The sequence below is a fragment of the Protopterus annectens genome, chromosome 11.part0 (genome assembly GCF_019279795.1).
Source record: "Protopterus annectens isolate FY-2018-M chromosome 11.part0, PAN1.0, whole genome shotgun sequence".
In the NCBI taxonomy this organism is placed as follows: Eukaryota; Metazoa; Chordata; order Ceratodontiformes; family Protopteridae; genus Protopterus; species Protopterus annectens.
The window spans coordinates 367,161,259-367,188,909 of record NC_056745.1 but is presented as its reverse complement, the minus strand read 5'-3'; the positions used below and the strand labels follow the sequence as shown (position 1 = coordinate 367,188,909).

Sequence of the window (27,651 nt, the reverse complement as noted above, 5' to 3'; positions counted from 1 at the left end):
ATGGATAGGTCACTGCATACGGTCTTGTTACTCCTTTCATGGCAAACCGGTTCCTACAGGCATCAGATCCCACTCCACGAGGGCCACAGCTACCTCTACAGCCTTCCTCAGAGGAGTCCCTACCAAGGATATTTTGGAGGCAGCCACTTGGAGTTCTGTGCATCCCTTCACAAAACACTACCACCTGCCTTTATACTCCAAAACTAGAGCAGGCTTTGCCACTGCTATGTTGCAGGGCATTCTGGCTCCTCCCAGTTCCACCTAGTGCCTACCACCCTGTGCGTAGCTTTGGGATTCTACCCATCTGTAATTACTGCAGCTGTATGCACGATGAACATAGTACAGTTTTGTACCTACCATAAATGTAGATGTTAGAGTGCTAATACAGCTGCAGTACAGGTTTCCCTCCCTCCTTCCCCTCTTGGAAAAGGCCTAGTGGCTAACACCTCCTCATACAACCTGATTGGGTTATCCTTCTATGGTGTATTTGCTTGCAACTACTGATTTTTGATTATATTGCATTGCATGATTATATATATAATTTATGTATTGCCTTCCTTCTGGGGGCACCTGACATCTGGGGCAAGAAAGACTGAAGAACATGGCGTCGGCTGTGTCTTGTATACCCCTGTCGCACTGACGTCAGGAAAGAAGCGACAACAACCGACGCCGGACCTAGACTTTGGAATTTGGCCGACTGAGGACCCGCCTGACGGCAGAGAACCCATCTGTAATTATTGCAGCTGTATTAGCACTCGAACATCTACATTTATGGTAGGTACAAAACTGTACTGTCTCTGATCACCATCTATCTCTAGACAGCGGAGCCCCAAGGCCTCAGGGTACCCCCATGAGTGGTCCCAACATTTCTGAGGGCCCCTCAGAGTTTTTGCCTGTGGAGCCACCCAGAAAGAAGACGTGTAAGAGGAAGCACATAGATTCCCAGGATGAGTCTCTCACATCAGACACCGACCTCGAGGAATCGGAGGGGTCCCCCAAGTCATCCTCTGAGGATGTTTCTTTCTCTGACATCCTAGAGATTTTGAAACAAAGAGTTGACTGGCCATCCAAAGCCCCCTCCGAGAAGGAGTCGGTCTTCCTGAAGGACTTTGGTACTCAGCCCACTGCCTCCTGGGTATCTCCACCCTTCGAGCTTCTGGATTTGGTTTGTTGAAGAGTGTGGGAAACCCCTGACTCTGTGGAACCAGTCCCCAGGAGACCCAATAAATTTTTGTCTGCTCCTCCTGATAAGGAATTTCTGTCCAAGGGAGTCCCTGTGGATGCCACGGTGGTGGCATCTGCCACTCAGAAGGAATTAGCTGAGACTTCTTCCACCGTCCAGCCCCCTAACAAGGAGTCTAGGATCATGGAACGGTACGGGAAGCATACTTTTTCTTCAGCGACCTTTACGTTACGGTCACTGAATTATTTATCACACTTTATACAGCTCCAGAGAGATCTCCTCAAGGAGCTTGGAGATACTCTCATGGGTAACGTTTCTGAGGCAGTGGCCCAGACGGTCAATGCTCAGATGGCTACCCTCAATTCCATTGCAAGCTCCTCCATGAGGCTAATCTCGTATGCAGCCGAAGGACCGAGTAGGGCAGCAAGTTGAGGAGTTGCTCTTAGGAGGCAGGCCTGGATGCGCCTTTGTCATTTTGCTGAGGCCTTCAAGTCTTCATTCACCGATGCCCCTTTTGATGGCTCCTCTTTGTTTGGAACCAAGGTGAAAGACACTCTCACCATGTGCGAGCAGGGGGGAAAAACTCTGTCTGTCGTAGGAGTCCATTTTTCCCTTCCCTCTAGGCCTTATCCCAAGGCTCAGAGGGGGGTCAAAATGTGGTTCAAGAAATCACAGAAGTTTTTTCCCGGTGCACAAGGTGAGTCCCCCTCTAGAGGCAGGGGAGGGGGTAGTTATTCAGGGAGACGCAGCCCTTGGGGCAGAGGAGGCCCCTGCAACTCGGGAGACCGTGATTCCTTTCGTGGTTCTCCCTTAGGCCACTCCTGATGGGAGGCCCAACTGTGTGTTTCCGGAGCCAGTCGGGGGTCAAATCTCGTTACACCCGGAGGCCTGGCAAGACATCACCCAGGACCAATGGGTTCTACGAATAATTTCCGGAGGATATGTCATCCCCTTCTCATCAAATCCCCCTCCAATCAAGAAAATCTCAGATGTTCACCCAAAGGGATTGCGCAGCTTCAGAAGTTTCAAAGCTGCTAGAAAAAGGAGCCATCCAACATGTTCACTCAGACCAGATCGGATTAGGGACTTACTCCAGATTCTTTTTGGTGCCGAAAAGGACAGGGGACCTGAGACCCATATTGGATCTCAGCCGATTGAACACCCATGTGCAAAAGTCCAAGTTCCGAATAGTCACATTGCAGTCTATTCTCCCATTGTTGGGAAAAGAAGTGTGGATGTACTCCATCAACCTCAAGGATGCTTACTACCACATAAAGACGGACAGGGCACCCAGAAGTCACCTACGCTTTCAGCTGGGAGCCAGTCATTTTCAGTTTCGAGCCATGCCCTTTGGTCTCACCACAGCCCCCAGAGTGTTTACTAAATGCATGGCAGTGGTGACAGCTCACTTGAGACGTCAGGGATTCCAAGTGTTTCTGTATCTGCACGGCTGGCTCCTTAACTGCCACCACCAGGCATCTACTACTTCAGACCAGGGACACTACTCTCAACCTATGTCAACAGTTGGGCATCACATTGAACTGGGAAAAATCTGCCTTGTTGCCCTCACAGCATGTCACTTTTTTAGGCACCGAACTAGACACCATCCTCATGCAGGCATTTCTACCACAGGAAAGAATCCGGGTCCTACAACAAGTTCACACCTTGCTCCCTCTGAGAAGAGTGAAGGCAAGATGGGTCCTCCAACTGTTGGGGACGATGGCTGCAATGATTATGTTAGTTCCTCTGGCAAGGTTACATTTATGGCTTCTCTTTGCCCGGTGGTCTCTTCAATGTCTTCCACTTTCTCACCCTATTCTACTCACAGACAGGTGCAAACAGGATATCAGTTGGTGGCTTCGCACTGACAACCTCAATGCAGGAAAGCCCTTCATTCCTGTGCCCCTGATTGCCACGGTGACCACAGATGCCTCCCAGATGGAGTGGGGGGGCATTATCTAGGCAGGACAGTCCAAGGCACATGGCAAGAGCACGAGATGCATCTGCATATCAGTGTCCTGAAGATGAGAGTTGTGCTACTAGCGTTGCAAGCACTTCAGAGTTTTCTTCCTCTCGGGACTATTGCAATCCACTCAGACAATATGTCAGTGATGTGGTATCTGAACAAGCAGGGAGGAACCAAGTCTTACCCCCTTTGCAGAGAGGCCATGTGGGTGTGGCAGTGGGCAGTGTCTTCCCAACGTTTTCTGGTGGCAACGCACATTCCGAGGAAGTCCAATGTGATCCCTGACAGGCTAAGCAGAGCTGTTCTGATGCCTTACGAGTGGCCCCTGAACTGTCAAGTTGTGGAACAGATCTTCCGCATGTGGGGTCAGCCTTGCTGCGACCTTTTTGCCAGCCCCCTCAATGCCAAATGCAGCAGCTACTTCACGATGATCCCCCCTCAAGGGGAGCCACCCAGGGACGCTCTAGTCCACGATTGGCCCTCCGGTCTACTATATGCCTTCCCTCCAGTTCCCTTGCTGTCAAAGGTTATTCAGAAAGCACAATCCTTGGGAAGCAGAATGATTCTGATTGCCCCACACTGGCCTCTTCAAGTTTGGTTCCCCTTTCTCCATCCCTATCTCATGGACGCTCCTTGGATTCTGGACCCACAACCAGACTTACTGACACACATGTCAGGGCAGCTCCATCCATCTCTTGGGACCCTCCGGTTGACAGCCTGGCTACTCCACTTCCGTCACTAGTTAGGCTTCATCCTTTTTCGCCGGAGGTGGTTCATATTTTATCTTAATCTCATAAGCCCTTGACCAGGAAGATTTATTTCAGCAAATGGAAGAGGTTTTCAATCTGGGCGCATACCAAAAAGATTGACCCTTACACAGCTCCAATTTCGTCTGTATTGGAGTTCTTGTCTATGCTCTTTAACCAGGGTTCAGCTGCCGCAACAATTAAAATCCAATTGGCGGCGATTTCTAACTTTCATGTCGCAGATGAGCCTAGCCTGATGGCACATAGACTCTGTAAGGCTTTCCTGAAGGGTACTTTGTTACTTCGTCCTCTGGTATTGCAACCTGTTATGCCTTGGGACTTAAACTTTGTTCTATAGGGTCTTACTTCACCCCCTCTTTGAGCCTGCAGCCACTTGCGATTTAAAATTCTTAACTTGGAAGACTGTCTTTTTGGTAGCCATCACGTCAGCCAGATGCATTTCGGAGCTTCAAGCTTTATCAATCAAACCCCCTTATTTGATTTTCCATAAGGACAGGGTTTCTCTCAGACCGAACCCCTCCTTTCTTCCCAAAGTGGCGTCGGTCAGTAACCTTAACCAATCTATTGAATTGCCAGTGTTCTTTCCCCAGTTCTCAAACAAGGCAGAATTCAAATTTCATCAATTGGGTGTGCACAGACAATTACGTTTTTATTTGCACAGAACGAAAGACCTCAGAAAATCTGATCAGTTGTTTGTTTCCTTTTCAGAAAACAGAATTGGGTCTCCTGTCTCCAAAGTCACGTTGTCCAGGTGGATTTCCAGCTGTATTTCTTTCATTTATTCCTCAGGGGGTAAAGATTTACCGTTCCGGGTGAAGGCTCACTCTACTCAGTCTGTATCTACATCTACAGCTTTTCAGGCCAGATTGTCTATGGATGATATTTGTGCTGCGGCTACTTGGGCATCTCCTCACACCTTTGTTACTCATTACAAGTTGGATGTGATATCTAGGGGCAGGTCTCCCTTTGGTTCCACACTGCTCAGGAGTATTTTCCACTGAGCCTACCAGGATTTAGGTGCTAGGGACGCTGTCCCACGGGTAAGAATGAAGGTGAGATTGGACTACATAACATCAAGAAGCTATGTACTCACCATAACGTTAGATGTATGTAGTCCATCTCGCCTCACATTCTTACCCACCCTCCTTCCCCCGTCCTGGAGGATCTGGAGGTTAGGTCTGGTTTTAGAGCTCCCTTCATTTTTGGTTTGTTCTTCCTTTCCTTACATGTTGTTATGCATGGAGAATGAGTGCGGGGCTCGCAGCAAACTAGATCTGGGGATAGAGAGCAGTGCAGCATGGGATACCATCTTAGCCCAGCCAATAGAAAGACTTCGAGCTAAAACAGTTGGCCAAGTTGGAGCCGACATGTGAGGTGAGATGGACTACATACATCGAACGTTATGGTGAGTACATAACTTCTTGTTTTCTCCTTAGCACTCTGCATTTGCACCTGTTTTTGTTTGTAGGAGATTTCCTTTATTCTGCAGTATTTTAACCTTTGTCAACTCATCTAAGTAATTTCTATTACTTCTTATTTCTACTCTGATTTTGTACACTATTTTCTTTTTATACCACTGCCTAGATATTTCCATTTTCCCTAATAACTCTATTAACTTCCACAACTCATTCCTTAATTTCCTCTCTTTTTAACAGGTAGGTGGGAAAGTGCCAGTGTTTCATATATACTTCATTGCCCTATATTGTTGTCTTCGTTTTTATTGGCACATTATCTGAAATAGGTATTGTATGTGTGTTGTAGCTTTGAATTAAATGCAAATATTCCTGTGAAAGACGGTTTCTGTGTTGTCAACCATATCCCTTTGTTAATGGCTAAAGGTATAGAGTAGCAGATGCAGAAAAGAATGATGATAAAAGGTTTAACATTTGGATTAATGGACTGACAAAGAGGAAGAGAACAGTAGCCCTGGGAGACCTTAATTTTCCCACACTGAACTGGAAGATGCTTACTTCTAGAAGAAAGACAATGAAAAGCTAATAGATCTTGGCTGGAAGATGAATTATTGCAGATAATGAAGACCTCTAAAAAGGGAATGTTCTTCCTCTAGGAATTACTGGTGGGGATGGTATGAGATAGCATTTATTATGCCATAGTGTGTTGCTCCCTTTATCTGACGTAATGATGGGGCATGCCACAGGCACAGAGATCGGGGACTGTAGTAGGACAGAGTCCAGGTTTGTGAGAAACTGTCAAATGACATGATGAGAGGGTCATTGAAACTCAGAGTGGTAAAAGGGCTATAGGTACTATCAAAGAAGGAATGAGAAAGGGAGGAAGATGAAGTGTGGTAAAAGATGATGATCAGCTGTGGAAGAAAGTGAAGGAGACAAATGAAGAGAAACATGAGGGAGAAATGGCATGATAGTAAGTGGTAGACAAAAGCAGTTGTTATTATGCATCATGGGGTTGAGTATGAATCAAGAGTTGAAAAAGGGGAAGATTAAGTGCTCAGAGTAAGTATGACTGAGTTTGTTATATTTGTACTTGCACATGATTAGTAATGTATGCAGAGAAATTACAGAAGGTATGTTTGGAGATAAATGTATAAATCTGAAAATTACTAAGGAGGAAGTAGAGGAAATAACTTGTGGAATTTTAGGAAGATCAGTTGCAAGGTCCAGGTGATCTTCTTGTGTATCTGCCTGCTGGAAGTTGTCATTTGTGCTTGGTGAACTTCTGGCAGACCTAGTGGACATGGACCGTGAAGGATGGGTAACTATACATTTTTTACATGTGTTAGGGACCATAGGAGGTATCATTAAGACATTATGTTTCATGAAATGAGATCAGGATGAAGTTTAACAGTTGTAGAAAGTTGAAAGAAATTCATTATCTTATTATTTAGCATGGGAGGGTAAAGTGGATGTAGCCAAGGACAGAAAGGTAGGGGATAAAGTTAGCATTGAGGAGGCACAGGGAAACTTGTTTGACTTTGGTAAGATATCAAGGGGTGTAGGTGATCCACCTTCCAGTTTTCTCAGAAGGCTGGTAGTAATGCTTGGTAAACTGCATTTGAAATAGGTGTGTCTTTTCTTAGATGCAGCAGGATTGAAAAATTACACCAGCAATTCTGTTGGGCATCAGCTGATCAAGAAAAAACAGGACACGTCTACAGGTTTACTAGTCTCACTTCCATCATAGTGGAAATTTTAGAAAATATTGGAAGACTGTCGAAATTCCCAATTGCAAATTTGTATTGCTATTTTGTATACCTTTTTTTCTGTTCCTTTGGCATTCTTCTGTCACAGACTCCCCTGACATTTGTTGCCAGTTGGCTGTAGGTCATCTACTGTTTTTCATCAATAAGAGCAGAGTTGTTAACTAGATAACCCCTGTCTTGATCTTGACATCTCTTAATCAGTGTCTGTCAGAAAAAAATGTGCAGATGCAGTTTCCATTAGGAGGCACTAGCACCTTGCATTTGTTTAATCATCTGTCTTGTCATGGAGAGCTAGAAATCAAGGTAGTTAAATTCAACAAACAGTAAGACGCTGTCCAGTTCGATTCTCAGCTAGAGCTTCTTCTGCGTGGAGACATGCGTGAATGGGCGTACCTTCGTTGATGGTTGTGCGTCAGGCCTGGCAAGCCGGTATGTAAAAATCAACTGCCAATCATTAGCGGACCGGAGTTCCTCTGTGGCGACCCCTAACCGGGAAAAGCCGAAAGACACAAACAAAGTGAATTGTGAATATTTGTAAGGCCCTTTGCAGTCTACAAGAGCACATTGGTCTACATAAAATTCAGCGAAGGTGCTGCACTTTATTAAGGCTCAGCAAAGATATCCAGTTCAACTTGTAGATTTCTTCACTTATGCTCAGGTATAGTGCAGTTAGTGATAGATGGTTTGGAAACTTTGTTCTTTGACTGTTGATATCCAAGACTGAGAAGCCCTGCATTTGTAATGCGTTTGTTAATTTCATTGAGAAACTGGATGGTTAGGAATGGAGAACCCTCCATCTGTGTTGTGTGCCAGTTGTACTTGAAAGATGGCCTTTGAAGAGTAGGATGAGTGCTAGGAATATAGAAAACAAGGCTGAAATGGTGACATGTCCTTGTTTGTTGTTGGTGTGGACATGAAATAGATCTAAGTCTGAACCGTTATAAGGTCCCGCCAAATTTGATAAGATGCTTTAGCCTTGGCAGTACCTTACACAGGTCTTCTTGATTACAGGAGTCAGAGTCCTTTATCAAGTCATTGAAAGCTGTGTACACATTCTAATTTCTCCAGAAATTTAACTGCATCTGACAGGCAAAGAATTTTGTCTCTCTTATCCTGCAAGATGGTCTGAATCCACAGTGATTTTTTGCCACAACTCTTTGGTAAGAGAGTGAGACTGCTTAGAAAAACATGGGCAAGAGAGATTAGTTTCCTCATGCGTTTTGAAGGCTGCAACACTTGGCATTTTTCAGATCATTTAGAGTTTCCTTATGGAGCTTTTGTACCAGTTTTTTAGGGTTTACTATTATAATTCCAAACTGCATTCGGTCGAAAGTCAGTATCTCCGATTCCTAAGTGCGAAAGTGACAATGTCGAATTCCGACATTGCCGAAAGTACATCTCAAATTCGACCTCCAAACGGGCTTTAACATTGGTCGAGATAGGGGCGAGATATGTACTTCGACAATGTCAGGTTCGACATTGTCACCATTCGACGCTTGCCGTTCGCTGTAGTGGTGTAGACAATATCAGCATCATAATTCTGATAGTAAACCGTTTTTTAGCTCTAGTTTAAAAGGATTTAGCTAACGTGCCATCTAGTTACAGAGTTTTATCGCTGTTGGACATTGAAAGGCAGCTTTAATAATGGCATTGGTTAGAAGGAGCTTACAGTCAGAATGTTTCGGTATTCCTTCCATTTAGCTTGAATGTCTTCAGTTTCCTTTAGTGGTGTCAAGACATTCTAAAACTGAGGTGATTGGGACAGTGACAGCTTGGTCAATAAATGACCTTTGTAGCCGGCTGATGCCCTTTATGTGCCATATTGGTTAGTAAAAATCTGAATCTGCTTAACCTTGTCTTGTTACCATTCAATTTTTAATGTCTTAGTTTTCTCTTAAAGCTTTCCCTTCTGCTGCTAGTAATGCCTTTCTTTTGCTGGGATAATATAGCGCTTACTGTAAACAGAGAGCTTTCTACTTGATTGGGTCTTGAATTTCAGTATCATTCCCATTAAACCACTCCTTATAGTGATGACCACTGTGGTCAGTGGATTTGACACCTACTGAGCAGGTGGCAGTCTTGAACTCCTTCCACTATCTCTTAGTGTTGCCATCACCTACTGATAAGATTGGAACCAGAAAACAAAAAAAATATGTAAAAATTATACTTTATTATAACATCTTAAAAATAGCTAGTGCTTCAGCAGTTACCTTCTTGATTAAAAATCATTTTCAGTTGAGTATGTATTGTTCTTATAAATGCTTGACCAATAGAAGAGAAGTGTTAACTTCCACTAGAAAACAAGGCAATAAAATAAGGACACTGATAGGATGCTTGACCAGTAGAAGATAAGTGTAAACCACCACCAGAAAACAAGGCAACAGAGTAAGGATACTGTCAAAAAATGCAGAGTATGCATTATTCCATAGTATGGTTTGTAATCTGTAATAACTAAATACAAAAGGAAGGTTCCTTCAGAAATATATATGTGTGTATATATATATATATATATATATATATGCTAAATTAGTAAATAATAAGCATCCATATGAATTATCACTTAATCCTTCAGGATGTAAAGTGCCATATGTAAATATGAACAATGCTTCTTTCTTCTGTAATACATTAGAACATTTGAATACAGATGATCATTCTTGAAACTCTTCTGTTTAAAAAAAACATCTGAGTAGCTGGTCATCCTGATTGTGTATTTTGTTAAAATGTGTGACAACAGGATTTACCACTGAGGCATTACATATGTCATTAATGTATTTCAAAAATAGAGTGCAACTTTGTCTAATTTAACCACTATAATATTTGTTGCAGGTGCATCTGATTGCTTGCTATTAGTCCAGTGTCATGACAACCTTGGTGGTCCTTTACCAAAAATATATTTATTTTGATATGACTCCTATTTCCCCTTTATAGACAATTTGAGCAATGTTTTCTTAATGGCAGACTGAATGGGACATCATGTTTATCTGGAAGATGACTGCTGTGGTAAAGGAACACCAACACTGGTAGTTTATAGCATTGATTTCCCTGTAATAAATATATTGTGGTGAAAGGAGGAAACTGGTGTATCCAGAGACATGTCATTGAGACATGGGAAGAGCTTGCAAACTCCACACAGTCATTGAGTAGAAGCCACAGTTTAATCCTGGGCATGTGAGACGGAGACCTTGACCACTATGCCAATGTGCATCAAACCACAGTAACCTGTGTAATGGACACACACAAGAAGTCTGTCTCTTGGTGTCAGTGTCACCATTCAGCATTACTCAGGGCATTTACAGCCGAGTGTTCATAGAACCTTACACTTAGTGATGGCCAATGACAATGTTTGTTTCCAACCACCTGTCTTTTTACACTACAAACCTTTTGCTGATTTGTTGCAGAAGAGCACTATTCCTCCAGACGGCATCAGTGCTTTAAAAATACCAATACTAATCATGCTAGCAGCATTTAAAATAGTACTTTCCAGATTTTTTCAGACCTTAAAGGCACCAGCACTAATAAAGAAGCACTAAAAGCCAGTCACAGGCTTTATAGTACCTACAACTAAATTTAATTAGACAACCCATGGAGGTGTTTAATCAAATAAACAGTACTTAAGAATTTAGGAAGACATCCTCAGCCTGGTCTCAAAACAGTCTCATCTCAAAGCTGCAGTTATTGGGTGGCCATATTATTTACTGCCAACACCTTTAACTTGTCCTCATATTGCAACCTTACAAACCTTTTTGTGTTATTAGTTGACTATTTCTGCACTTTGTCCAGAATTGCATTCTTATAGCCCTGTGTAGTTCCCTGTACTGAACAAAGTGCTCGAGATGTGGCCACACCATGATGCTGAAGTGGAAAAATTGCCTTTATCTTTCTAGACCACACACTTGACATTTCATCCCTACTTTAAATTAGCCTTTTCAGTGCTTCTTCTTTAACCCTCTACATGATTCAGTACTGGAATAATTACTGCACCCAAGTAAAATTCCTCATCACTAACTTTCAAAGTATCATTCTTAAGCAGGTATGCACATCGAGGTTCCCTCAGTGAAGTGCACAGCTGTTCACATCATTGTATACGATTCTAGTTACTGTTATTTTGAAGTCTGCCAACCTCAGATCAAACTTTATAACATCAGTTTGGGTGCCTTTAAGAAAAAGTGTGCCCCGTTCTCAATCCTTATGGTGATGTCTGAAACAAAGGACTCCACATTAAGATTTGGTGCTACCATACACTTGCACAGTATTTTCAAGATCTCTGTGTGGATTTCATTTCATTGAAGCATGAATTCCTTGAAAACCTGCCTACCAGCACTATACTAAGTACACTTAACTCCCTAGTGAGGAGGGCAGCTTCCACTTTATTTATATTGAGCAGCACCATGGTCACCTAAGTGGGGAAAACGGAGAAACTCCCAGTTATACCACACATCAGTCTTACATAAACACCAATCCCATGATTGATGCCTAAAAATATGAACTCAGATATAGCACAAAAAAAAATTTGATAAAAAGAGCAAAGTAAAACTGCAGAGAACATGGTCTCATATCCAAAGACCCCTATCTCAGTTAAAATAAAACCTCAGAGCACAAACAATCTGGCAATCCCACGATGATGCATTATTCTATAGATATAGAAAACATCAAATGTATACTGTGTAAAAATTGGGATGTTTTTGAGTGGATTGGATGTCCCTCGTGGTAGGGGATAGATCGTTTTATTTATTAAAGGAGGAATTTAAAGAATATATTGTAAAAACCTATGGAAAATTACAGTAATGTGCGGATAGCACAAGTAAGTGTGGTTGCTGTAACCAGTGCCATTGTATTGACATAGGGGAGGAGGCTGAGATTGTTAAATATCTAAACAAATGGTGAAAGCTAGTTAGATATAATTATAAAACATGCAGGGTGGTATACTTGGAGAATTGTTGTTCATGTCCAGCTTTTTAAATTGACAAGACCAAAAATTCCCTAAATAAAAGAATTTACCAACATGTATATAGTATCAACAAGAAAAATGATAAAAGTGCATTGGCAAGATACTCTGTGCAATGTCCGTCTCTTAAAGGGTTTTAAATTTCTAATTATAGAAAAAGTAGAAGCCATTATTTATGGAGGGGATTGGAAGAATTATTGTATAATGAAATGATATGGCAATTAGGAGTAAATGCATCTAGCCCACCTGGTTTAAATGACACTATATCTATTTCCAGTGAATAAAAAAGGTGAACACAAATTGTGCAGTATTTTTTTAGTGTTGCAGAAAACATAAGTACAGTGTATATGTGAAATGTTGTATTGTCTTTCTAAGTGATTTTAAAACGCTGGATTAAATAATGTTCCTGTTTAATGTTTTTATGAGTAGATAGAACTTTATTTATATTTGACGAAATGTAAGAAGTATTTTGGTTCTGAGGAAGACCCTGATGTAAAGGATAAAAGCATTTAACCAGTGCGGTCACAAATAGATTATTTGTTCAGTAAATATAATGGTTGCAGTTAAGTTGAGTTGACGAGTTTTCATTCATTTCTTTTTGGTTATTCTTTGTGGTGTTAACATCTGTTTGGGAGTCCACCTTCTGACTGTTTGTGTTGGGTTATTAAAATGTAAAACTACAATGACAAGCAAGTCAATGAAAAATAAAGCTTTAAACCATGGGAAGTGTTAGAAGTGCCAATGACGCACCAGATAATACACTCACCTTTGGTGCAGAAGGCTGTGGGTTCCATTCCCACGTGAAGTGAATAGAATACTGACTCTGCTGTACAGCATAAGATGATGCTCTACATGAATGTGTAGTCCTTCAGACAAGACATTAAACCAAGGCCCTATCTGGCTTAGTTGGTGGTAGCTCAGGTCAATGTAGAAGATCCCATGCTACCTATTGAAAAAAGTAGAGGTCCTTTATTTATATACAAAACTAACCCTTATTTACAAAATATTTACATATTTAAAGATATTTATACGTTTATACATATAGATATACAAATCATTTTCATCCCTCTTAGACCCTCACTCCTTTTTCCGTAACCACTGTCTGATTTTACTTAATATTGTTGCTAAGATCCATTTCCCATTAAACATAATTTTATTTATTCTTTCATTCCATACAACATAAAATATCTTTTATCTATTCTTGTAACATATTCTTTAGTTCTGTTCTTATAATATCCATATTTAATCCTATCCATGTGTATCTGATCCACTTCTTTCATCCATCCATCCATCCTCAACTCCTTTATATCTTCATAAAATCTTCTTAACATAGTTTTCCCCATAACTTCTTTTTACTCTTTTACATTTCAAAAACACATGGTCCACAGTTTCTTCTTCTTGACAATGTAAACATATTCAGTCGCTTTTCTTCTTGTATGGCATATTTCCTTTTTCTGCCAATTTATCTATTGTTATTCTCTCCAAAAAATCTTGGCATTCTTCTTATTTTTTTATAGCTTTATCTTTTCATCTGTTATATTTTCCAGTGGTTTTACATGGTAATGTTTTATTACATTCTTATACCGTACTTTTCTATCTTTTTATATTGCATCCATTTTTATTTTCTACAAAAATATTTTTTCTTGGTAACATTTTATTTCATTTATACTCTCTTTTTCTCTTTTACTCTTTTTAGCCCTACCCCAAGTTTATCATACTTATATTTATACACTTTTATGATAATCGGTCATCTTTTTCATTTATCTATTTTAACACTTTTTACAGATTTATTGAAGTAGCATATACCCACTTGGTTAATTAACCCTAAACCTCCCTTTTCTTTATATGCATACAAAACTCCTCTTTTTACTGAGTTTAATATAGAACATCATATAAATGAAAAAATATCTGCAATAATTCCTTTTCAAATACTGTTGGCAACAGAAATACACTTGCTAAGTATGCGGTTTTTCCCATCAGTGCTGAATTTATTAAATAAGCCCTTTTTTCTAAATGAGAATATATATGTTCTCCAGAAAAGACAGGTTTGTTTTATTTATTCTGTTTTTTTTTCCATTTTCTACTTGCATCTTTATTCCCAAATTTTATACCTAGACAGAAATTTAATTCATTGTAAAATATATATCCCCAATCTTTACTACGTCACCTAAACCTTTACTTTTCTCTTTATTTAAAGCCATCCCATCATTTCTAGACACTCATTTGTGCAGATTATTACTTCTTTTATCCAAATTTTGTTTTTTTGTTATTATTCTAATGTCATCTGTATATGTTAACAGAACTGGAATTCTTTTTTTCCTATTCTTTTTATTAAAATTTTAAAATAAATAAGTCAAAATATATCACAATATTTAGAACACAACTAACAAAAATGAAGAAAAAAATTCATAATAATTAAATAATAAATTATTTACAAAAGGTGTCTATGTAAAACAAAGGAATTGTGTATCATACAACTTGTAATATTTTTTCAAGTCATATTGTCCTTAATTTTCTCTAATACATCCTTAACTGGAATTCTTAACCTTTCAGGTGTTATATACCCCACATCATTCATTTTGTAAATGATTTCACATAGTATCACATTCATAACTAATGCAAAGAGGATACACCTCATTGGACATCCCTGTCTTACTCTTCATCTGTACCTCTTGGCTTAACCAGCCAATTACAAGTATTCTTACTTTATTATTACAATACACTGACATACATAATTTCCTAATTTTCGCACTTATATTCTTTCATTGTTATCCATACGATTTTGTGTCTAATTGTGTCAAATGCCTTATTAAGGTCTCCTATCGTAATTTTTACTTCCTTTTTATTCATAAAATCATCCACAATTTCCCTAAATATCATAATTCTTGGCAACCTTTCCCCTTTATATTGTACATGTTTTCAATTCTAGTTTCAAATCTCTTTTGTATTATTTTCATAAAGATCTTATTATTATTTAATGCTGTTGGTCACCAGGTTTTTAATTGTGTTCTATCTTCCTCCTTCTGTATGAATTTAAATATTCTGTGGCATAATTCTTTATACATAAAACATTCATTTAACCATTCATTGAAAATCTGTATTTTTTTTTTGTTGCCAATCACTTAAATAGTCCTGTAGCCAAATCTGTATTTACTTGTCGTAATGCTTTATCTAGCTCATTTAAAGACGTCTCCTTTTCAAACACTATTCTCTTTTTCTGTTAACTTTTTTTTACTATCCATGTTTTTTCACTACTTTCTTTTTTCTTTAAACATTTATTGTACATATAGCACTACAGTTTTCATAGAGTTCTTTCTATTTCACATTTAACTTTTTTGTTACCTCATTATACTACATTCTTCCTTTAATAATCTGCTTAAGTAACTTGTTTTTCCTTGTAAACATATGTTTGCTTATGTAACAGTTATTGTATTTTTCTTGATTTCTTTGATATAATTATTTTTCTTTGTCAAAGTATTTTCTATCATTATGTTCTAAATCTTCCCAATGCATTATGTATTCTGTTATATATTTCTTTCTTACAATGGTCATATGATGTGAGAAAAGTAGAGAAACATTTTTTATATTTTCCTTAAATATCATTCATCATTCAGACCAGTTTTTATAATATATTCTTATAGTAATGTGACGTCCATGCCTAGGCCCAGTAATCATGGAGCCTTAATCCTCACCACTAACACCAGTGAGGGACGTCCATATAGGGAAAGGATAATAAATACACACACAGTAAAGTACAATTTCCCTTAAGAGCACACAAAGATCGCAGTCAGTCTGGGGCTTTTTTCTCCCTTTCTCTCTAGATCCCAAATAAGACTCCCCCACTGGCACAGCTATAGGGTCCAGATCTCAGCTTAGTGGACAAGCTAAAACCTTCAGCACCCTCTCTGTCCAACCAGTGCTTCATGTCCCTGCCCAAGTAGCTGACACACACACTTTGAGATAAGAGTTTATACAACCACACAGACACTCCTGGGGAAGGCTGGCACAGGTTCTCCAGATGTGCCCCTTTTGTGCCCAGTCTAAAAGGTAGTACTAGCTGCCACCACCCACTAATATTTATCAGCTACTCAAAGGCCCTTAAAAGGGTGTCCAGTTATTAGTGTGCAATATTATTATTCTCTAAATGGTCACAAAACAGCCACAGTTGAAAGGTTTAAAAATATTTAATAATAAATAATAAAAACACAAGACAATACTTCTTACTACACAGTCTTAGTCAAGAGTTCAGAGGTCACGGAGAAATACTTAAAATACTGTAGAAAAGTTCTAACATCAACACAGAAAAACACTTGGTCTAATCTTCCTAATTCCTAGCTATTTCTAAGAGAAAACACAGTTCTAAATAACTTACATATAGAAACAGGCAGTGCTGGTGATGTTGGATGTCCTCAAGACAAAATGCCCCGAGCTCTCCGATTCGCTCTCTTTAAATTGATAACACACAGCTGCTTCACATGACATCATTCTTCACATTTCTCTGGTGTTCCCAGGCTAACAGAAACTACATTTACATGCTTTATACCAGGTCAGAAACCAGAGCAATAAAGGACATTTATACATGCAAATTCTACCCATTAACTCTGGCTTCAAAACAATAGACAGAATTCCTTCATCCAGACATATCGGAGCTGACTTTAAAAGATCAAAGACAGTCATAAAATGTTTGACTTAGCTTTCTTACAGCAGAGTGCACTCTTGTTACATTTTTGAAGTTTAACATTTACCAACATTTTTCCCCATTTAAGAGAACAAGCCTGTGGCTTATATTAATATTTACAAATGACAGAATTATCTACAAAATTCTATTTGGCTAGGCTGGCAGCCTTTGCCTATCTTCACAAGTAATGTGATCTTTTCATTACTGTACTACTGATGTTTCCTTTTTCATTCCATGAGTTCTCATTTATCCTTTGTATTTCTTTGCCTATTTTTATACATTCCTTGTTTTCCTTTATCTCTATTTCACCGAGACCAAATCACCTAAAGTTCCTCTTAAAGAGGGCTAGACCGGTACTCTGCTTGACATGGAGAGGGAGTCTGTTCCACAGATGGGGGGAGTCTTTGGGACACAAATCTATCCCGGCAACAAGTTCCATTAATTATGTCCTTGGGTGCGGGTTGTGCAAGTGGAGTTTGTCTTACGGATATGCAGCAACTCCATCAAGGCTGGGTCTGAAATGGCCTTGTATGCCAGACACAGGTCACTTCTGAGCAGTCTGTATGAGACTGAGTAGAGGGATGGGGTTTTTAGCCTATCTGTATAGGACAGGTGTTTGAGACCCTGGATTTTCCTGGTCCGGAACCTCTGTGGTCTCTCCCACTGTTGCATGTGCTTGGAAAGGTACATGCTGAAGGGGGCAGTGTACTTGATAATGGGTCTGATAAAGGAGGAGCACAGGGATTTTATGACCTTCTTGTTCCTGGATGAAATACCCTTATTTATGAGGTAGGCCATGTAGAAAGCCTTCCGTACAATGGAGGCAATGTGGTGGTCAAACGTTAGGTTGCTATCAACCTGGATGCCGAAGTCCCTCATGACTGATTGCATGCTTAGTACATTGTTAATGTGATAATTAGTGGGGATGACATTTTCCCCAAAGGAGATAATGATGCATTTCTTGGCATTTAGTTTGAGGCCATGTTTCTGGCACCAGTCATTAGTTTGGGTAAGACCCTCTTGGAGCTTGTTCACATCACTAGGGGAATTTAAGACAGTGCCCAGCTTGCAGTCATCTGCAAACTTGGTCAGCCACAGACCACTGGCTTTGGCCTGCACCTCCGAAAATTATATCCCAAACAGAAAAGGCCTCAAGACCGATCCTGGGGGTACACGGCTTGTTACGGGCCTACTACTAGCAGTGGCTTCCCCTACTTTGACTGAATGGGTTCTGTCAGTGAGCCAGTTAGCTACCCATCTGGTAACATATTGGTTGATGCCCAGCTGGGAGAATTTATGTATTATGCCTGAGTGGGGAATAGTGTCATAGGCTTTGGCTAGGTCAAGGTAGGCAGTGTGTACTGTCTTCCACTTGTCCATGGCTTTGGTGACTGTTTCAAAGAAGTTGACCAAGTTTAACAGGCACAATCTCCCTTTGATAAAACCAAACTGTGTGGGGTCAAGCGTTTGGAGGTTGCCAATGTCCTTGTTTATAAGGTCCATGATAATGCATTCCATGACCTTGCAGATCAGGCTAGTTAGGCTGATGGACCTGTAATTGCCTGGGTCAGTAAATGCTCCACCTTTGGGTAGAGGGATGACAGTGGCTGTCCTCCATTCAGCTGGGATAAAGCCGGTGCTCAGGCTTTGGCTGAATAGGGTGTCTAATGGAGCTGAGAGCTCATGCCTGAGTTCATGTAGGATACAGCCAGGGACGTTATCGGGTTCCATAGAAACTGTATTTTTTGCCTTTGAGAGGGTATTAAGGACCTGCTCCCTGGTGATGAGGGGAGGGGGCAGGTGCTGGGGATGTCCTGGTTTACTGATGGGGGAGAGGGGAGTGAAGTTTTCACTGAACCTGTCTGCCAGCAGATTGACTATATCTATGGCATTTGTGCATGTGGCATTATCGAACACCAGTTCAGAGCAGATTTGGGTGTTGCCTTTGAGATTGCGGACATATGTGAAGAAGGCCTTGTGATTGGCCTTGGTGGATGTGGCCAATTTGGACTCAAGTTAGCCTTATAGGATTTCACCAGTGACCTTATTTGCTTGTTCAGACAAAGGAGAGATTGCTTCCAACTTGGCACCTGCTTTTTCTTGGCCCTGGGCATAAATTTTTCTTTTTCTTTACAATTAGTATAAGCATATAATGTTATAATTCTATATACTTGTTCTTTCCATTTTAAGTCTGTAATCGTTAGCATTCCAATTTTTGCTAAAGTTACATATATTTACTGCATTTCTAAAAGAATAAGATTATTCTAGAACATCTCTTATTTCCCACATTCCATATTATCTTTACTCCCCATAGTTTGTGCTTATAATCATTCTTCATTCGTTAAAATTAAGTGTCTTCTCATATAATCACATCTACATCACATGTATTACACCACTCCAAAATCCCTCTTCTTATTACTATATTTTTAATACTATTCACATTTACAGAAAGCACTCTGACATTTTCATTTTCTCGTTGCCTTAAGTTCACGGTTTCATAAGTTTATAGATAATTACTAGGCTAGCTTTCTTAATAGGCCATTCTAAGCCTAGCCAATTTCCTTCCCAAAGGTGATAACCAAACATTGTGTTAGTGTGTGAGTCAAACACTTTAAATGTTATACCAACACCCAATCATTAGCTGTATATATATTTTTTCATCCATTTCTTTTCTTATTTCTTTTGTACTTATCCCTTTAAAATGTCCTTTCCTGTCTTTTACCAATATATATTTTTCCTTTGACTGTCTCCTAGTTTGTCTTCATCATTTATTTCAGAACCTTCTTCTATGTCCTCTGTATTATTTTGTTCTCATCTATTTTTTTCTATTTCTGCTACTTCTGATATTTCTTGTTTGTTCATTTCCTTTTGATTTTTCCTTATTTTCATTTTTACACACACACACACACACACACACACACACACACACACACACACACACACACACACACACACACACGTTTTAGGTTGCCCTCAGTTTTTATGTCATCCATATTCCCCAACACATTTGTCATGCTAGGTATATGTATAATATTTTTTTCTTTCTATTTTTAACATGAGTATTACAATTCCAGCCAGCAGTCCATAAACCCCTTTTGTCATAAACTTTTGCAATGTCCAGTACTTCTTTACATAAAGTTTTCAAATGTCCTTTCAAAATCTCTCTTTCTACCTCTTTTCAAAATTTTACATTAATTTTCTTTTTTGTTTCCCTGTTGGATGCCTTTATCACATAAAGATTCCACGGGTTACAGTCTCTCTTTTTTTCATGTTCTTCAAGAAAATTTTCTGTTGGGGGAAAAAAAAAAACAGTCTCAAAGGAGATATTAAATTGTCCCACACTTCATACCTGTCCATATTTTTATCTTCTTTACTTTGAATCCTTACAATGTACTTTTGTTTTTCATTTTCTTCTGCCTTCTTTTCTTCTACTCCACTTTTGCCTTCTTTTACTTTCTCTGTGTATGTTTTCATTTCCATCTCATTCTTCAGGATTGTCTCTGTATCCTCCTTTTGTATTTTTCTCCATGATGTCTCCTCAGGAAATATCTATTTCATTTTCTGTCTCACTCTGTACCATCATTTGTTTAATTAAATCATCCTACAACCCTCCCAACTGAATGGTTGTATTTGTACAGCCATCATTTGCTGACTCATCTCCATCAAGCAGATTTCCATGAAACATTTCCTCAGAATCCTGCACATTCTTTGGTCTTGATATTTACTTTCTCCCCATTTCTTTTACCATTCCATCTGCTTCTCTCTCCGCCTGCCTCCATGTTTCTCCAGGTCACTGCTGCAAAAACAGGAAGTGCTTCTCCAAAATGTATCCCACTCTCAACAGTGATGATTGCAAGAAGTTTCCTGATGCCCTGGCCAAATTTTCCCTAGTAGTGCAAATACCACCTATGGGCTCAATTGAAAGATGCTGCTAGCCTGTTAGAACTAACCCTGTCAACAAATAAGTAAAATAAATAAATAAATATAAGAGATAGTAGCTTCCTCAGCAGCCCTAATATTTTAATGAATTTAATAGAACTATGCATAATGTAGTTTTTGTTTAACAGTAGTCAGCTTTTTTTTGGGTCTTAAAATTAATGTTTTCTGAAAGCATACAAGCTGTTTTTTTATATCTGGGACTGGAATAGAGATAAGAAAGGAACACGCAGCAATTGGTGTAAGTGAGACATAGCCTGTAACACATTCTTTAGCATGGGTAACTTTAATTTTAGATTAGGTTATGCCTTTGTGTACAGCCATCTATTTGCTATTTGTTCCTATCTGAAAGGTTAAATTTCATTTGTTAAAAATGTACATAGCTTTGTTCTTGTTTTAAGTTAATAGGGGATGGGAGTGTTCTGAAATGTATTTAGTTTTTTGTTTGCGGGTTTTCATTAAAGCAAAAAGTCTTGAGAATGAGAATTGGGTTCAAATGCAGATTAGAAGAAGCAACTGTATAAAAGATCAACCTGCCAGACATTAGAGTGTGCATGTAAGACACATACTGGAAATATACACTCAAAAAAAGCGTCATGTATAAGTGGGAACAGTAGCTTTTTATCATAATGGCTACTGTATCTGTAGTATCTTGGAATGTAAATGGTCTTGTAATTATAGACAAAAAGGCAAGAGTATTTAATTATATTTAGAAATACAGAGTGAAAATAGTAATGCTGCAGGAAAGACATGTATTTGACAAAGAAAGGACTTAAGGGTGGATATTCAACAGAATATCAGGGGCAAAGGAAAGGGAGCAATAACACCTATTACTGGAGAGGCTCCAAGAGGAAAACTTCAATAATGGTACATTTGCCATAGTAAGGGACTATTGGCAAGAGAGGAAGATTATGCTGGCATGTATTTATATTCCACAAAAAACTGTTGTTACAGAGCTTATGAAATTTTGGGGAGAAATAATCAGCTTTCAGCAGTGAATATTATTTATATATGGGGATTGGAACTTAATTTGCAATAGTAACGATTTATCATTGGGATCTAGAAGGGAAAATATAACAAAAGAAGGTAAATGTCTGAAGAAATGTATGAAAATATTTGATATGGAAGACATAGATTCCCCAAGGTACAACAACTGGACTAGGCTAGATAGAATTGTATTTCACAGGAACATGTGCATTCCGTTGAAGACTTTGACTCATATCCACTACATATTTCAAAGGCATGCCCCAGTAAAAACTAAGAAAAAAAATGCAAGGTAATAAAGTAAAAATGAGACACTGGTGCTTTCCCATCTTCTTGTTAAGAGAAATGGGTAGTAGAAATTATTTGAGAGTTATTAGGGAAGAACTATATGAATTTCTTCAGAAGGGATATATATATAGTTATGGAATAAAATAAAAATGTAACTTAAAATAGTTTAGAAACAGTGTAGAAATAAAAGAGGGAGAAAGAGATGGTTAAGAAGTAATAGGAAATATTTAGAGGGGGTGACAAAAATTAAAGTATTGCATAATAAGGAGAATCTCACAGAATAAGAGGAGGAGCAACTGCAGAGTGTTAAAGAGAAAAATAAGGGAGGATTCAAATAATATGAAGCAACTGTTTTTTATAACCACTCCGGAGCACAAAAACTTTTAACACAAGTACTTAGGCAACAGAAATAGAAAGGGTTGTTGCCAGACTTAGGGAGCTTATGATAAGAAAAATAACTAGAGATCCCGTAGAGATATTAGAGATATTTCAGAAATTTTATGAAAATTTGTAGAAAGCAGAGGAATGTTGAAACCAAGAATGAACACAAATGGAAGACGTAATTATGGCAAGATTACTGGAAAATGAGGCTGCTCAATTAATAATTAAGATAGGAAGAGATAAACTTGGTGGTGTATAATTAATCTGCAAGGAAGTCTGCAGAAACAGTATTACTGTGGAAGTTTGGAAATTAGGAAAAAAGAAAGTGATACGTTTCTGGGAGATTTTGATTAATAGTATTTTAAAAGGAGGGGAAGCAGTAACACCTTGGAAGAAAGGTGTGGTGACTGTATTACCCAAAGAGGGTTAAAACACGACAGACTTAGCCTAATATGCACACATTTCAATTTTACAGCACAATTATAAAGTGTTTATATCTTTACTAGCTAAACAAGTGGTAAAGGTGTTGTCAAAATTGATAGATGTGGATCAGTTTGGGTTTGTGGTGGGGAGGCAAACCTTTTTAGGCATAACAGCAGTCACTTCAATTTGAAGTATACAATGTGTTCTTTTTTTCCAAAATGATTTTATTCATTTTATAACACAATAATTTAACAGTATAGTAACAAGAAAAAACAAGCTATATAAATGTCCATAACAACTAAAAAAGCAGTATACATATGAGAACACTTAATATTTCTCTAACAGATTAGACAATTTTGTCCAAGCAATTAAATGATGAGTTGTGTTAGTCCTTGCTTTTATAGTAGCAATCCCATTCTTACAAATGTATTTCACAACATGAATAAACTTGACTTTTGACAACAGTGATGATCCACAGGGAAGCAGAATGTAAGAAAACACTGCTGCTGTTGGTGGGTCTTAATGCAGAATACATATTTACTGAGTAAGCTGGCATTTTATGACAAGGGTAATAGAAGCATTTGCATTTCTTGGTCGAGTAGTAAGCTTAATTAGGAGGATATATGAAGGATCTGAGTAAAAAACTAAAGTGGGAGGTTCCTGACTGATAAGTTGTGTTTGAACAGAGGAACCGGGCAAAGGTGTCCTATTTCCCCTTTGTTATTAGCTTTATATTTAAAGTCGTTGTCAAAGAAAGCAAGGGACTCATAAATTCAAGGATATAATTTGTATCTTAATCTAGAAAAGTTAGCTTTATTTGCAAATTATATTTTGTATTTGATAAAAACAAAAAATGACATCTCTGTGTTTTGGAAAATTTTGAGACAGTTTCAAGTCTTTTGGAATGTAAAATTAATGAAGATTAAACAAAGGCTGAAACCATAAATTATGTACCTACTCATGACTTGGTTCAGCAATACCCATATTTATTGAGACATGATAAGAAAGAAGTATTTAGGATTATGGATTCAAAAGGGCTTCTGTTAATGCAGCTAAAGATATGTAGGAAAAGACTATAAACAAAATATAAAACAAAAACTGAGAAACTGGAACCCCTTGTTTATAGACATAGAATTAAGATAGAAGCAATAACAATGTTTAGTCCATTTTGTTTTTATGCACAGGTTAGGCATGTTTTTATCAACCAGAGAAGAATTTATGGAAAAAAATAAAGAGATGAAGGAATGTATCTGTGAGGGAAAGAGAGTAGGGTTACCACCTGTCCCACTTTGCGAGGGACAGTCTCTCTTTGGGCATGTGTCCTGACAAAAAATTTAAAAAATGGCAAATGTCCTGAGATTTTAGGACAAAATTATTTCCTATATTTTATGTAATAGTTGCATAAAGCAGTTATTCTGTATCTAAAATACCTAAATGTTATAAGAAACAGAATAAGCAACTAAAATTCTACAAGAATAAGCTTTTATTTAGGCAAAAAAGTTAAGTTATATCCTTTGTACTGACTGTGGGTATGTGTCGGCCTGTAAAATCTGATGTTTGTACCGAAAATGTCCCACTTTGGCCATTTGAAAAGGTGGCAGCCCTAAAAGAGAGCAAGAGTTAAGTGGGATAAGTTGATCCTTCCAGTAGTAGAAGGTGGTTTAGGATTACTTGATTTGAAGGGCTATTTTATAGCCTTACACAGTTAAGGCTGCTATAGATGTCACAAGCAAAAAGTTATAATTCAGAGTGTAAAGGGATGATGATGAAGAGAGGAGTTCATGAAATAAGGGGGGGGGTGGTAGAGAGAGTAGAATTTTGGATGTGTATCCTTAAAGAGAATAATAGCCACCATACAGAATATTATATTCATTAAGTTGCAGAAAATATTCTTAAAATTAAGCCAGCATGAGAATGGACAAAGGAGATTGTATTGATAGGGATGACTGCAGGTAGGGGTATGGAAAATAGGCAAGAGGGGATGGAATGTACTAGAGAAAAATGGCAAAGGAGCCAATGTATTGGGAGCAAATAACTACTGAGGGAAAGGTAATTGAGTGGGATGAGGCAAGGAAGTTTACACTGCAAGATACAGACTGCCGTCCCTATCAGGGACTGATATCAGAGTATAGGCAAAACAAAAGGACTAGGGGAGTCCTAAGTGAAAGGCTTGCCCTGGTATAGTTTTTAGTTGAATCTAGAACAGAAGCTTCTGTTAAAAAAGTGGATAATTAGTAGGGCTTGTAAAATATTGAATAAAATTTAAAGAATCAGATGAGGTTAGTAAAGTTTGCAAAGAGAGACTGGAAAAGCAATTTACAAGAGAACAGTGGGAGGACATAGGTATGGCTTCCAAGTATGCAGTAAAATCCAGGTGGTTTAGGATTTTTGCTTTGGAAGGATTTGTGTAGGTATTTTTATACGCCAAGCAGACTTGAAAGAATTTTTCCTCAGGCAGATAGGAAATATTGGAAGTATGAAGGGGGACGAAAGAGGTAACTCAGACATGTTTTTGGACTGTAATAATTTGGCAGATATTAAACATTTTTTACAGAGTACTCTGCCTGAAATATTTAGAGGGCAAACAGCTGTATCTAAGGAAATGATTCTTTTGAGCTGGGACACAAAATCTGACTTGCTTAAACATAATAAGGCCTTATTAAGTTTAATTTTGTTGGTGTCCAAAAAAATCAGTTACTAAAATGAAAATCAAAACCTAAACCAACCGTGTTGAAGTAGGTAAAAGAACTAGAAGATGGATCTTTAGAAAAGGGAATGAGGAATTTAGATAGAAATACATGAAATTTCCAAACCTGTTTAATTTTTATAAAGAAGCATTACTACTGCAAATTACCCTGAGAACATACCATCATCTTATTTCTGTATCAAAAACTCAAGTAAAATACACAGCTTTTGCAGATGATCTCAATATTTACTTTCAATACCCCAATACTGATTTAAATAAAATCCTATCGTCCATAGATAAGTCTTCCATGGTATCCAACTATGAAATTAATCCCAAGAAGTCAGTCATTTATCCAATTAACCCACTGGGACATAAGGAATTTTACTTTCTAGAGACCAGTGTTCTCTGGTGCTGTGGTAGCATTGTCTCCTCACAGTAAGACGCTGTCCGGTTCGATTCTCAGCTAGAGCGTCTTCTGCGTGGAGACATGTGTGAATGGGCGTACCTTCGTTGAAGGTTGTGCGTCAGGCCTGGCAAGCCGGTACGTGAAAATCAACTGCCAATCATTAGCGGACCGGAGTTCCGCTGTGGCGACCCCTAACCGGGAAAAGCCGAAAGACACAAGACTTTCCAGAGACCAATGTTAAAGTGAAATATACCTTTAAGTATTTAGGTATAAATTTTAGCCATACACACAATCAGATATGTTCAGTAATAAATAATATAGGTAAAACGTGGTCAAATATAGTTGGTAACAAAAAGTGGGAAAAGCTTAAACCATCTACCTTATCAAAAGCTTCAGTTATAAAAATGAACGTATTGCCTACGATTTTATACCATCGGAATGCCGTTTTCATGAAAATTCCAGTTACCTTCTTCAACCAAATAAAAGTTTGACTGGCAAAGTTCATATGGTACCCAAAAAGTACAAGAATTAGCTATAATAAACTAATACCCACAAAAGAAAAAGGAGGCCTAGGCCTTCCTGATTTTCAATTGTACTATGAAATTATTAATGCAAGTCACACCATGCAGATAGCAAATCATGAAAAAAATTAATGGTACCCATTATGGAATGAATTATTTCACCGGGATATTATAACTTATAAAGTTAATCCGAAAATGATTCCCTTCTTAAAACGAGAAACTCTTGAGACAGTAAAAATTCACCCAATCTTAATGAACAACTGTGAAATTTTCAAGAGGCTACTGATATTAATAAATTTAAAAGATACGATTATGCTTTTGCAACCAATACAAAGCAACCCAGATATAAAACTAGCAAACACTATGGTAAATCTCAATAAATACCCTTTAATAAAAATTATACAGTATGGGATTTTTACCAATTAAAAAAACCTTCCAATGGAAAATATCATGAAACTACTTAAAGCTTGCAATAAATATAACCTGATAATTAAACAAATCTTATACCTTGTAGGTACTATAACCAAAGATATCAATGTAGTTGATCAAGATGTCACGTTAGCACAAGTTCTAAAGCTGCTCTTAAGTAAAAAGGAAATTATATCAAATACATATAAATTAATAGCAAATATTAAATATCAAGTTACTATTCTTTTTTCAAAGTTTTGGGAAATAAAGGATAACACCATAACAGACATTCAAAAGGAATTAGCTATTCGAAATACTATGAAATTGACACCATACCAAAAGTTAATATACACACAGATCATGATCTTCAACAATGCCTACCATACACCTATCCACCTTAACAAATTCAACCCATCCAAGTCACCCTATTGCTCCTTCTGTCCTAACAAAGAGGCAGATATCCTCCACATCTTTTGGAGCTGCAAAACAGCTTATAAACTATGGTGCTCACTTAGATCCCTTTTAGAGAAATCAGAGTATTCAAAATTCATGTTGTCATGGAAAACAGCTATGCTGCATATATTCAAATGCAATAATAATAATTTCTCTAAACACATTATAACAACATTATGCACCCTATTAAAAGCTTACATAGCAAAAAACTGGATAAGACAGATCAAGACTAAACTGGTCAGAATACAAAAGCATGGCAAAAAAACATATATTGGCCAAGAAGCTTTAGACAAAAAGTCAGAAAAACCAAACCCACTATCAAAGGTACTGCCAAGCATGAATTGATATTCAGTCATAAACAGTACGTTAAATACTAATTATATAAGGATGGTAAACGCATCACTTTGTTGAGATTAGTAACCACAATAATTAAGGTAATATATTT

The 27,651-nt window shown here is 38.2% G+C and overlaps 1 protein-coding gene across 1 annotated transcript in view; it reads left to right on the top strand.

The window, feature by feature from the left end:
- Nucleotides 1-27,651, top strand: part of POC1B (POC1 centriolar protein B) — a 944,738-nt gene that overhangs the window by 110,616 nt on the left and 806,471 nt on the right. The gene's annotated exons all lie outside the window — the stretch shown is intronic.